Below are 13,459 nucleotides of genomic sequence, written 5' to 3'. Positions count from 1 at the left end.
CACATTACATATAGTAAACATTGGGGGTTATTTACGAAAGGCAAATCCACTTTGCACTACAAGTGCAAACTACAAGTGCAAATTGCACTTGAAATTGCACTGAAAGTGCACTTGGAAATGCAGTCGCTGTAAATCTGAGGGGTAAATCTGAAATGAGGGGACGTTCTGCTGATTTTATCATCCAATCATGTGCAAGCTAAAATGCTGTTTTTTTATTTTCCTTCCATGTCCCCTTCGGATCTACAGTGACTACACTTCCAAGTGCACTTTCAGTGCAATTTCAAGTGCACTTTGCACTTTGCACTTGTAGTTTGCACTTGTAATGCAAAGTGGATTTGCCTTTTGTAAATAACCCCCCCATTATTGCACACACATTTAACCCTTTGATTGCTGTTAACCCCTTCCCAGCCAGTGCCATTAGTACAGTGTCCATGTATATCATTAGTGCTGATACCTGTATTAGTGTCCATGGAGATATCAGTGTCATTTAGCCAATTACCACAAAGTGTCAATTAGTTTTAGATTACCTGCCATCCTGCTATAAGTCGCTGAACCTCACCATTACTACCCTGTTTCCCTGAAAATAAGCCCTACCATGAAAATAGGACCTAGCCTGATTTTCAGGGATGGAAATATACAGTGGGGCAAAAAAGTATTTAGTCAGCCACCAATTGTGCAAGTTCTCCCACTTAAAAAGATGAGAGAGGCCTGTAATTGTCATCATAGGTATACCTCAACAATGAGAAACAAAATGTGGAAACAAATCCAGACAATCACATTGTTTGATTTTTGAAAGAATTTATTTGCAAATTATGGTGGAAAATAAGTATTTGGTCAATACCAAAAGTTCATCTCAATACTTTGTTATATATCCTTTGTTGGCAATGACAGAGGTCAAACGTTTTCTGTAAGTCTTCACAAGGTTGTCACACACTGTTGCTGGTATGTTGGCCCATTCCTCCATGCAGATCTCTTCTAGAGCAGTGATGTTTTGGGGCTGTCGCTGGGCAACACAGACTTTCAACTCCCTCCAAAGGTTTTCTATGGGGTTGAGATCTGGAGACTGGCTAGGCCACTCCAGGACCTTGAAATGCTTCTTACGAAGCCACTCCTTCGTTGCCCAGGTGGTGTGTTTGGGATCATTGTCATGCTGAAAGACCCAGCCACGTTTCATCTTCAATGCCCTTGCTGATGGGAGGAGGTTTGCACTCAAAATCTCACGATACATGGCCCCATTCATTCTTTCATGTACATGGATCAGTCATCCTGTTCCCTTTGCAGAGAAACAGCCCCAAAGCATGATGTTGCCACCCCCATGCTTCACAGTAGGCATGATGTTCTTTGGTTTCAACTCAGCATTCTCTCTCCTACAAACATGATGAGTTGTGTGCAGTTCTACTTTGGTTTCATCTGACCATATGACATTCTCCCAATCCTCTTCTGGATCATCCAAATGCTCTCTAGCAAACCTCAGATGGGCCCGGACATGTACTGGCTTAAGCAGGGGGACACGTCTGGCACTGCAGGATCTGAGTCCCTGGCGGCGTAGAGTGTTACTGATGGTAGTCTTTGTTACGTTGGTCCCAGCTCTCTGCAGGTCATTCACTAGGTCCCCCCCATGTTCTGGGATTTTTGCTCACTGTGCTTGTGATCATTTTGACCCCATGGGGTGAGATCTTGCATGGAGCCCCATATCGAGGGAGATTATCAGTGGTCTTGTATGTCTTCCATTTTCAAATTATTGCTCCCACAGTTGATTTCTTCACACCAAGCTGCTTGCCTATTGCAGATTCAGCCTTCCCAGCCTGGTGCAGGTCTACAATTTTTTGTTTCTGGTGTCCTTCGACAGCTCTTTGGTCTTCACCATAGTGGAGTTCGGAGTGTGACCATTTGAGGTTGTGGACAGGTGTCTTTTATACTGATAACAAGTTCAAACAGGTGCCATTAATACAGGTAATGAGTGGAGGACAGAGGAGCCTCTTAAAAAAGAAGATACAGGACTGTGAGAGCCAGAAATCTTTCTTGTTTGTACGTGACCAAATACTTATTTTCCACCATAATTTGCAAATAAATTCTTTCAAAAATCAGACAATGTGATTGTCTGGATGTGTTTCAACATTTTGTCTCTCATAGTTGAGGATATACGTATGATGACAATTACAGACCTCTCTCATCTTTTTAAGTGGGAGAACTTGCACAATTGGTGGCTGACTAAATACTTTTTTGCCCCACTGTAAGCCCTACCCCAAAAATAAGCCCTAGTTAAAGTACTTGTAAAAATATGTAATCCGTCTTGTAAAAAGATTATATAATGTGCAGTGTGTCTCCTTGCGTAACTTTATTGTGGAAAATACCTTATTCTCCCGGCTGACATCAGAGGCCCCTCCCTCTGCAGTGCTCGGAGTGGGGCCAACATCAGCTGAGATCTCGGCCCCCTACCTCTTCAGTATTCAGAGTGCGGCGCTGTAAATAAGGTATTTTCCACAATAAAGTTACACAAGGAGACACACTGCACACTATATGATCTTTTTACAGAACGGATTAAATAATGATACAAGAACTTTAACCACTTCAGCCCAGAAGGATTTACCAGCTTCCTGACCAAGCCTTTTTTTGCGATACCGCACTGCGTCACTTTAACTGACAATTGCGCGGTCATTCGACAGTGTACCAAAACAAAATTGACGTCCTTTTTTTTCACAAATAGAGCTTTCTTTTGGTGGTATTTGATCACCTCTGCGGTTTTTATTTTTTGTGCTATAAACAAAAAAGAACGAAATTTTGAAAAAAAAGCAATATTTTTTACTTTTTGCTATAATAAATATCCCAAAAATATATTAAAAAAATGTTTCCACAGTTTAGGCCAATTTGTATTCTTCTACATATTTTTGGTAAAAAAAATCACAATAAGCGTATATTGATTGGTTTGTGCAAAAGTTATCACGTCTACAAAATAGGGGATAGATTTATGGCATTTTTATTAATTTTTTTTTATTAGTAATGGCGACGATCTGCAATTTTTATCATGACTGCGACACTTTTGACACTATTTTGGGACCATTGGCATTTATACAGTGATCAGTTCTATTAAAATGCACCGATTACTGTGTAAATGTCACTGGCAAGGAAGAGGTTAAACACCAGTGGACAATCAAGGGGTAAACTGTGTTCCCTCAGCATGTTCTAATTGTAGGGGGATGGGCTCACTAGAACATGACAGAGATCATTGCTCCCGATCACTGGGGGCAGTAGATCACTGTCATGTTGCTAGGCAGAACAGGGAAATGCCTTGTTTACATCTCCCCGTTCTGCCTCTCCGTGCCATGATCACGGGCCACCGGCGGACACCGAGTCCGCAGGACCCGCAGGCAGCGCGCCCGCTAGCTGCGGATGATGCAGCGACCTACAGGTACGTTGTTTTGCGTACTCGTGCCACTTTGCCGACATATATCGGCGTGAGCTGGTCGGCAAGTGGCTAACCAAGGTTTTGGGATTACAGAATTTCATAATGCTGACTCCTGAGCTGACAGGGGGAGAGGGGAAGAGAAGAAAAGGGACCTTTTATTGTTTTATTTCAGGTTTTTTAGAACATAGAGAGGGGTAAATGACACAACACAAGCACTGTGCTGTCTATCTTGCTTTAAAGGATCAGGATTTTTTTTTTTTACAGAAGAAGATGACATGACTGTATTTGAATAAATATAGATTATTGCACATACCGTAAATAAATAAGACTTCCCCTGAAAATAATCCCTAGTGTCTTTTTTGTAGTCAAAACTAGGTGACGGGGGGGAGGGCCCAGAGGTAGAGATAGTCAGCACGGAACATATTCCAGAGGGTAGTATTGGGGGCATTAGTGGTAGGTTGACTAAAACACATAAACCCAAGGTAAGTATAGTAACAAGTCCTAGTTGCAATCTCAGAACACCCAATAAGACGATAGTATGTGATCGGTCTAAACTATGTGGCATGTTCACCAATGCCAGGAGCCTGGCGGACAAGATGGGTAAACTAGAGATACTGTTGTACGAGGAGGATTTGGATTTTGTGGGAATTTCAGAGACCTGGTTCAACAGCTGTCATGATTGGCTGGCAACCATTCGCAGTGATAGAGAGGGTAAAAAAGGGGGAGGGGTATGCCTATATATCAAGAATAATGTACAAGTGAATGTTAGAGATGACATCACTAAGGGAGCTAGGTAGGAGGTGGAATCCTTATGGGTAGAGCTCCAAAGGGATGAAGCTAAGGGGAAAATAATATTGGGAGTATGCTCTAGGCCCCCTAACCTGAGGGAGGAGGGGGAGACGGATCTCCTATCATAAGTTGGATTAGCAGCAAGGATGGGAAGTGTTATCATAATGGGAGATTTTAATTATCCAGACATAGACTGGGTGGAGGGAACCACGCCCAGTCTTTTAGGAAGGCTCGCCAGTTCCTAAATGTCATTGTTCAGATGGTAGATGCACCAACTAGAAATAAAGCGTTACTGGATCTACTGATTACCAACAAGACAGATTTTAGGAAAAAGCGATCACAGGTCAATTGGCTTCAGTATAAATCACACAATTAGGAAACATAAGTGGAACACAAAGACACTGAATTTCAAAAGAGCCAACTTCCCTAAACTATGCACCTTGCTAGAAGGCATGAATTGGGATAAAATCTTAGGAAAAAAGAACACGGAGGAGAGAAGGGTTTGCTTTAAGAGCATATTAAATAAGGGCATTAGCCAATGCATCCCATTGGATAATAAATTTAAAAGCGCAAACAAAAGTCCTGAATGGCTTAACTCCAATGTAAAAATGCATATAAAAGCAAAGGAGAAGGCCTTCAAAAAATACAAAGTTGAAGGATCATCATCAGCATTCAGACTTCATAATGAATGCAACAGAAATGTAAGGGTTCAATTAGGGCGGCTAAGATAGAACATGAAAGACACATTGCGGAGGAGAGCAAAAAAGATCCCAAGAAATTCTTTAAGTATGTAAACAGTAAAAAATAGAGGACAGACCATATTGGCCCCATAAAGAATGAGGAAGGACATCTGGTTACAAAGGATGGGGAAATGGCGAAGGTATTCTTCTCCTCAGTCTTCACATAGGGAATCAGGGGGCTTCAGTAACCAAAACTGCAGTGCTTATCCTTATGAGATGTCACAGGAAGCACCTCCATAGTTAACAGAGGACAGAATTAAAAATAGACTTGGGAAACTTAACATTAATAAATTGCCGGGACATGATGGCTTGCATCCAAGGGTACTTAGGGAACTCAGTCAAGTAATTGCCAGACCATTGTTCCTCATTTTTACTGACAGTCTACTGACTAGAATGGTACCAGCTGATTGGAGAAAAGCCAATGTAGCACAAATATTTAAAAAGGGCCCAAATACATCCCTAGGAATTACAGACCAATTAGCCTAACATCAATAGTATGCAAGGTCTTGGAGGGGATGATAAGGGACTATATACAAGATTTTAGTAATGAGAATGGTATTATTAGCAGTAATCAGCATGGATTCATGAAGAATCGTTCTTGCCAAACCAATCTATTAACCTTCTATGAGGAGGTGAGCTGCCATCTAGATAAAGGAAGACCCATAGACATGGTATATCTGGATTTTGCAAAAGCATTTGACACAGTTCCCCATAAATGTTTACTGTACAAAATAAGGTCTGTTGGCATGGACCATAGGGTGAGTACATGGATTGAAAACTGGCTACAAGGGCGAGTTCAGAGGGTGGTAAAAATTGGGGAGTACTCAGAATGGTCAGGGGTGGGTAGTGGGGTCCCCCAGGGTTCTGTGCTGGGACTAATCCTATTTATTTTGTTCATAAACGACCTGGAGGATGGGGTAAACAGTTCAATCTCTGTATTTGCGGATGATACTAAGCTAAGCAGAGCAATAACTTCTCATCAGGATGTGGAGACCTTGCAAAAAGATCTGAACAAATTAATGGGGTGGGCAACTACATGGCAAATGAGGTTTAATGTAGAAAAATGTAAAATAATGCATTTGGGTGGCAAAAATATGAATGCAATCTATACACTGGGGGGAGAACCTCTGGGGGTATCTAGGATGGAAAAGGACCTGGGGGTCCAAGTAGATGATAGGCTCAGCAATGGCATGCAATGCCAAGCTGTTGTTAACAAAGTAAGCAGAATATTGGCATGCATTAAAAAGGGAAGATATCAGTGATTGTTTCACTGTGCCAACATCCAAATATATGAATATAGAGAAAGAGGGGTTCCCCTTGGGGTAGGACTTTAACGGCACTTGGATAGATGTCACAAATCAATATAGTAGAAAAAATACATAAATTTTATTGGTAATACATTGATAAAAACATATGTAATGGAGTATACATAACAGCCATGACTGATAATGCAATAGTTACAAGTGGATGGTATATACAAACTATCCTTCACCCGATGCATTTCAGAGCCTACTGTAGATATTCCTTCCTCAGGGGTAGATAGGATTTGGAAACTCTACAAAGGTAAGTACAAACAATCAATGCCTATACATAATATTGGCCATGAAATTCCTATACATATGTGGATTGCATTCAACACTTACAATTGCAGCAATCTGATGCTTATAGCACACTCCATTGGACAAAAACAGAAGCAAAAAGCACAACGTGGCCATGGGAAACCACCATCACCCCGGAGAACCCAGCATAGAGTATTGAATTTAGGCAAAATGTACGATGGTCGTCAAGGTAAGATCAGAAGCCCAAAACCAGAGGGCTTCCTGCATGTGGGACAAAAAAGGAGGCCCAACTGAGGCCCATAGATGGAATCCTGTAGTGGAAGTAAGATAGAGAGAGATATATATGCATTTGTATTATGGAATGCAGTATTCATGTGATGGTCTATTACATGATGTGTTCATGGCATCATAGACATACCTGGGTATGCGCTCAAAGGGGAGTGGGGAAGATATAATTCTTCTGGTTGGAATTTAGAGGAGGCGCTGTGGGGTCAAAATATATATATATTTTCAGATCCAAGTTATTGCTATCATGCTAGTAAAGTAGACTGCATTAAAAATAGCTCAGCATTGATCCAAGCTCTGCTGGTGTGGTGGTAATTGCACCACACAGTGGTTAAAGCCATAAAAGCAGGCAAACCACCTGTAGTTTAATTGAGTAATAGGGTATGCATGTCTCCCTAGTTTACATCATGTAATGTGGGGATCCGAAGACAGAGAGGATCACATCCGATGCACATCAAAGTCTACGAAAATGCCTCACATAAATCTAAATACCTCAAACCAGGTGCCTCCCTTAGCCATAAATTCCCTCCCTCTATGCAGCAAAGAGCCCGGCATGACTTTCCCTTGGTGCTGTTGGTATTAGGCATGTGTCTCTCTCTTGGGTCTCCTGTGAACAGGTTGCATTTCCTGTCCCCAAGTATGGACCCTGATTAAATACTTGCCGCCCACCGACATGGCTGGTATTCCTCGGCGGGGAAAAACACCACAGAGAAAAGAGAGAACAGGCGGAGGGTGGTAATTGGCCAGAAAAAAAGCCAGCCAGCCTGTCTGTTCCTGAAAACAACAAAAAACTGGACATTGGCCATGTCGGGCGGTCCACCAAATGGCAAGCCCAGACGAAGCTTAAAAAGTACAATTGTCTTTGCATCAAAAACTGGTGTAAGGACCACTGACATCTAGTGGGCAAATTCCATATGACATCCTATAATCCTGAAAGGGGAAGGAAGCCAATATGCTTGATGGTAGACTGGGTCTGGGGTATGATATCAGGTCCCAAGGCCACGTGTACTTAAATACATTGTACATAGTCTGGATGGATTTATACAGGTCAACATATTGAGAATAAATTGAGATAAATGTCAACAACATAATTTCATTCAGCATCAATATTGAGAACATAATGATCCTTTTTAATGTAAGAAGTAGGGCATAGGAATCCCTATATTAGGGCAAACAGAAAGAAGGGGGGGGGGGAAAGGAAAAGGTAGGAGAGGAGAAACATAAGAGAATACACATAAATGAAAAGTTCCTTCTTTTCCATGCCTCCCGAAACAAAGCCTTCTAGAAAGAGTTTGTAGCATACAGCCTCATTAAGGCCTGGGGGTTGTGTGGCCCTTAGGATATATATCCATCTTAGCTCTAATTGTAGGAGGGACTTGTTCCAGTCCCCCCTCTAGAATTAGGATGAACCCTGTCCTGAATGAGGAATTACATTTTTGGAAAATTCCCATTATGGACGAGGCTAGTATGTCGGCCTAACGGCAAATCAAGATTGCAAGTCTGTAGCCTGATGTGTCTATATGCTCTCTGCCAGAACTGGAGCATGGTCTTTCCGATGTAGAAACATCCACAGTCGCAGAGAAGCATATAGATCACTCCGAGCATTTTGCAGTTGGCAAAATGCTTTGGCCTAAAAGGGTCCCCATTGGGTAGGGTTATCCTTTTGGCTGTATGCATGTATTTACAATACCTGCAAGACCCACATATAAAAGTACCTTTATACTTGCAATGGTCTTTTGCAGATTCATCTCTGAATTCGCTTCTCACAAGCTTGTCTCGAATTGAGGTGGCCCTTCTAAAAGTAAACATAGGGGCATTTGGGACTAAGTGTCCTATTATTGGGTCCATTGTCAGGATTTGCCAACATTTATTGACAATCCTTCTAATTTCATTGTGTTGATTCGAGTACCTTATGACGATTCGCAGAGGATTTTCCTGATTTTTTATTTTTTGCAAGTATAGGATGTCCTGTCTTTCCGCATGTTGGCCTGTTTGTATGCCTTTTCAAGGGAAGTGCGGGAGTACCCCCTCTGCAGCAGCCTGTTGCAAATCCAACCTGCCTCCAGCTTGAACACCGTGTCAACAGAGCAGTTATGTTGTGTTCTGAGATATGCGATCCGATTCCAGTGCAGATAAAAAAGAGGGTTCTGCACTATTTTGTAGCAAATATGATGCGATTTCAGCCATACAGACATACAGACATCGCATGTGATCTGCACAGCAATGCGGTGTGAATCACATACAATGTCTGGAATCGCACTAGTGTGAACCCAGCCTGAATGCTTGTCTGAAGTCCTGTCTATCCCTGACTATATTTCCCTGAATGTCAACAACAGAAGCCTACACATTTGTGTCAGTTCAGATCTCCTTTAAAAAATGATCTAAACTTCATTCAAATTACAATACAGCATGCATTAAACATGCTCAGCTTAAATATTATGGCAGTAGTAAATTATACTGTTGTATTTAGCTAACTCAGCTCACGGAAATGATTTTTGCCCAAAACAACATGACCTAATCTAACTGAAAACAATTTATTTTGAAGCCATAAAAATTTAGAAAACTTGCTAGCATAAAAACAATGTAAAAATGCCCAAACTCTAGTAACACAGATGAAACATGAGATGCTGTTAAATGTCGATAGTGCCATCAATAAAAAAAAATAGTTATTGAAATTATGGAAAGCAATATACCCTTTATCTCTAAATAGAAATCAAATTTGTATCTGTATATAGTACTTGGATTGTGGAATCAGTCCTCTTATTGGTCATTCTGAGCTAATATACACTAAGAGGGCAACTTAAAGCTCATCTCAGAGTTAACTATTCCCCACTACCGATTATCCCCTCAACCCCCCACTAGATTACTTTTTAAAAATAAATTAAAAGACACTTTTTTTCCTAAAATCAAGGTAACGTGACGGGTTTCTTTGCGAGCCCATCAGGTAAGCTTTTATGCTTACACCTACGCTATGCTTACGCTTACCAGAGTACTTTTAATTACAACCTAGTTGCTGGCCTCTCTTGAGATGACAAAATTGGCTGAGAGATATCTCGGCCAGGACCAGATTTCTATCACTAAAGACTGTAGGCACACAACCTCTGTCACTCAGAGGAACCCCCCTTAGCTGGCATCTCATCTTTTAGGCCGTGTTCACACTATAACTGGTTGTGCGTCCCTGTTCCCTGTTTCAGGGAGGAATCAGGGCCGATCCTATGCATTAATTCGGCCCTGTAACGGAGCCAAAGACGCACAGCCTTTTTGTGCAGTGCGCTCCGCAGCCGCAATGGAGATATGTGAACCGGTTCCATAGGGATCCAGTCACATTCTCCTGCTATGCGAATTGGATGCAGGGAAACCTGCTTCTAATTCGCATAGGTGTGAACCTGGCCTAACTATTCATATACATTACAATCTGATTATCCTTTGTACAGTCCTTTTTAGGTTTGTATCCAATCAGGCAGGCATTTGTTGTTGGCAGATCTAAAGGAGATTGGACCATCAGACTCCAACGCATGTGGTAAGATTAACTCCAGACTCCAAGAGAGACCTTCCTTTAAGGAGCGCTTGTGGAGGCCTTCTGTATGTTTGGCTCCGAACTTTGCATGCCTCCTGGTACCAAGTCTGCCAGTGAAGTAGAGCCCAAGCAGTTGGGCTTCACACATCTCTCTGCAGAGCAGAGGGCCTTTAGGAGGAGGGAGAGATTGTGCCTTTATTGTGGCTAGGCAGGTCACTTGTTGAAGTCCTGTCCTACCCGTCCGGGAAATGCTTATACCTGAGGTCCTGTAGAAGACAGACCTTAGGTGGCATTGTTTCATCAACAGTTAACCTGAAGGATAAGCCTTTTGTTCCAGTTTCCCTTTCTTGGTCTGAGTTGTCCATCGAGACACAGGCTCTAATTAACTCAGGGGCTGCAGGCCTGTTCATAGATAGTGTCTTTAAGTCTAAGCACTCGATTCCACTGCAACTTTGTGCCACTCCACTTGCCATTGAGGCTATTGATGGGAGACCTCTACATCCTGCCCATGTGACTCATGAGACTGCTCCATTGACCATGGCTGTAGGGGCTCTTCACCATGAGATAATCCAATTTCAAGTTATTTCCTCACCCCATTACCCAGTGGTTATTGGCTATCCTTGGTTGCAGGGGCACAACCCCTCTTTTGAGTGGCTTCAGACTGAGGTTCTTTTCCACAATGCAGTAAGACATGTTTTCAGGAAGTGGCCAAGGTCTTGTGCACCTCTTCACTCACATCCCTGCCAGAGGAGTAAAGCGAATTTGGCAATGTCTTTGACAAAGGTCAAGCCATTAGTTTGCCTCCATACCGGTCGTAGGATTGCGCAATTGACTTTCAATCTTGTGCCATGCCTCCCTGTGGCTGGGTTTACCCTTTGTCAGTCTTGGAGGATAAAGCCATGGAGGACTATGTTGCCGACACACTTTCTCGAGGGTTCATCCACAAATCCTCGTCTCCTGCTGGTTCTGGCTTCTTCTTTGTGAAAAAGAAGAGTGGAGAACTGAGACCTTGTATCGATTATAGGAGTCTCAATCGCATCACAATTAAGAACGCATATCTGATTCCGTTGATTACGGAATTATTTGACCGCCTCAAGGGAGCAGCCATTTTCACAAAGCTAGATCTGAGAGAGGCAATGAACTTGCATCCATTTTTGCTCAGGTGACCTTTTGATTACATGGGTTACCCAAGGTTATCATCTCAGACAGGGGTAGCCAGTTTGTCTCCAGATTTTGGCGAGCCTTTTGTGCACAGTTATGAATTTAGCTTTCCTTCTCCTCTGTGTATTACCCGCAGGCTAATGGGGCCGCAGAATGAGCTAACCAAGCCTTGGAGCAGTTTCTATGCTGTTATATTTCTGACCATTATAGCAACTGGTCAGACCTCTTACTTTGGGCGGAGTTTGCTCACAATAGTGCCATCAATACCACTTGACGATTGTCTTCGTTTTTGGCAAATTATGGTTTCCAACCACCCATATTGCCTGACTCATTTGCTCCTCAAAGAATTCCTAGAGTAGAGGAGCATCTCCGTGGTCTTCGTTTCACTTGGGTACAGGTCCAAGAGTCCTTGCAACATGCCAATAATCAGGACAGACTCCATGCTGACTGCAGATGCCTACCTGCGCCTTCCTACCGGGTTGGGGATAGAATCTGGCTGTCATCTTGCAACCTCCGACTCCGTGTTCCCTCACTGAAACTGGCACCATGGTTTGTTGGGCCTTTCTGTATTCTCCTGAGAACAACCCAGTGGCTTACGCATTAGACCTTCTTTATAACATGTGTATTTTGATTGTATTTCACGTCTTCTTATTAAAACCCTTGGTTTGCAACCACTTCACCACCTCTGTGCCACGTCCTTGCTCGATTCAGGTTGAGAACCATGAGGAGTATGAGATACAATCAATCATTGACTCCCGTAGATTCAGTGGGAGCATACAGTACCTGGTTCATTGTAAACGGTACGGTCCGGAGGAGTGCTCTTGGGTATCATCTTTGGACGTACATGCTCCCGTCCTCCACCGTGCTTTCCATAGATGCTTTCTCAAACCTGGTGGCCCTCCGAGGGGGAGGGGTCATTAAGGAGGGGGTACTGTCAGGGCTGGTCTCAGTCCTCCCTTCTTAGTGTTCAGCTGTCGGTTAATTGCCAGCACTCATCGTTCCACCGTGCCTCACCTGGTGATCATTTCCTGCTCGTCAGCCAGCCCCTTCTGGCTATTTAAAGTGCCCGGTTCATTTCTCCCATGCCTTTGCCTTGGTCAACATATCTGAAGTTTCTCTGCTGTGTTCCTGCTAAAGACTTGACTGGTTGACGTCCTGGTTGACCTTCTGGTTCTTTTCAATCTTAGTTTATTTCAAAAGTAAGAACACAAAGAATATAACAGAAAAATACCGTTCTTTCCAGTATAACATCACAGATAGTATACATAGATTAGCGAGGTGTACCTTAACCATGTATATACAGGAGTGATCATTTTAATATGCATCTTTAGGTGAACTACTGGTATATTATATTGCATATTTAAATCTTTGATATAGGAGAAGAATAACATGCGAGTGGGAGCCAACATATATTGAACCTTGTGGTTTCGCGGGTTGGTGTTATCTGAGGGCTCACTCTCAACGAATTAGAATGCTGTAGGGATCCTTTATTCACCTATTATAGATAATCAAATCATTTAACTATTCCGAGGATATGATCTTTAACTATATGTGTGAATGATTGGTTCAGTACTTAAAGAAGGGGAAAAATTCAGGAATAAGATCGTGAGTAGAAGTAAGGGATGGTACCTGAGGTACTAGGCACTCCAGCATGGCTAATAGCCGGGTAAGGGTGGGATATCTCTGACCCATAAGGAGAACTCATCAGAATAGTGAAACATTGACCACGAGGCCCAGGTGGCGGAAAACTGTTCCTCCTTCCCCGCTTCCTGCGCCATCAGACGCTCCAGATCTCTTATCTGGTCCACTTCAACAACCCATTCTCCCAAGGAAGGCACATCTGTCATTTTCCAATGTCGGGGGATCACTGTCCTAACTGCTGCCAGAAAGTGGCGCAGTACATCTTTTTTAATCGACTTGAGGGGGCCCGGGAGCATAGATAATAGGGCTATCTCTGGTATGGGCTTGATCGATGTCGCCATCAGCCTGCTGTAAAGATAAA

This window comes from Aquarana catesbeiana, linkage group LG03, assembly GCF_042186555.1.
Source record: "Aquarana catesbeiana isolate 2022-GZ linkage group LG03, ASM4218655v1, whole genome shotgun sequence".
Classification (NCBI taxonomy): Eukaryota; Metazoa; Chordata; class Amphibia; order Anura; family Ranidae; genus Aquarana; species Aquarana catesbeiana.
Note: the sequence above shows the minus strand (reverse complement) of the source record.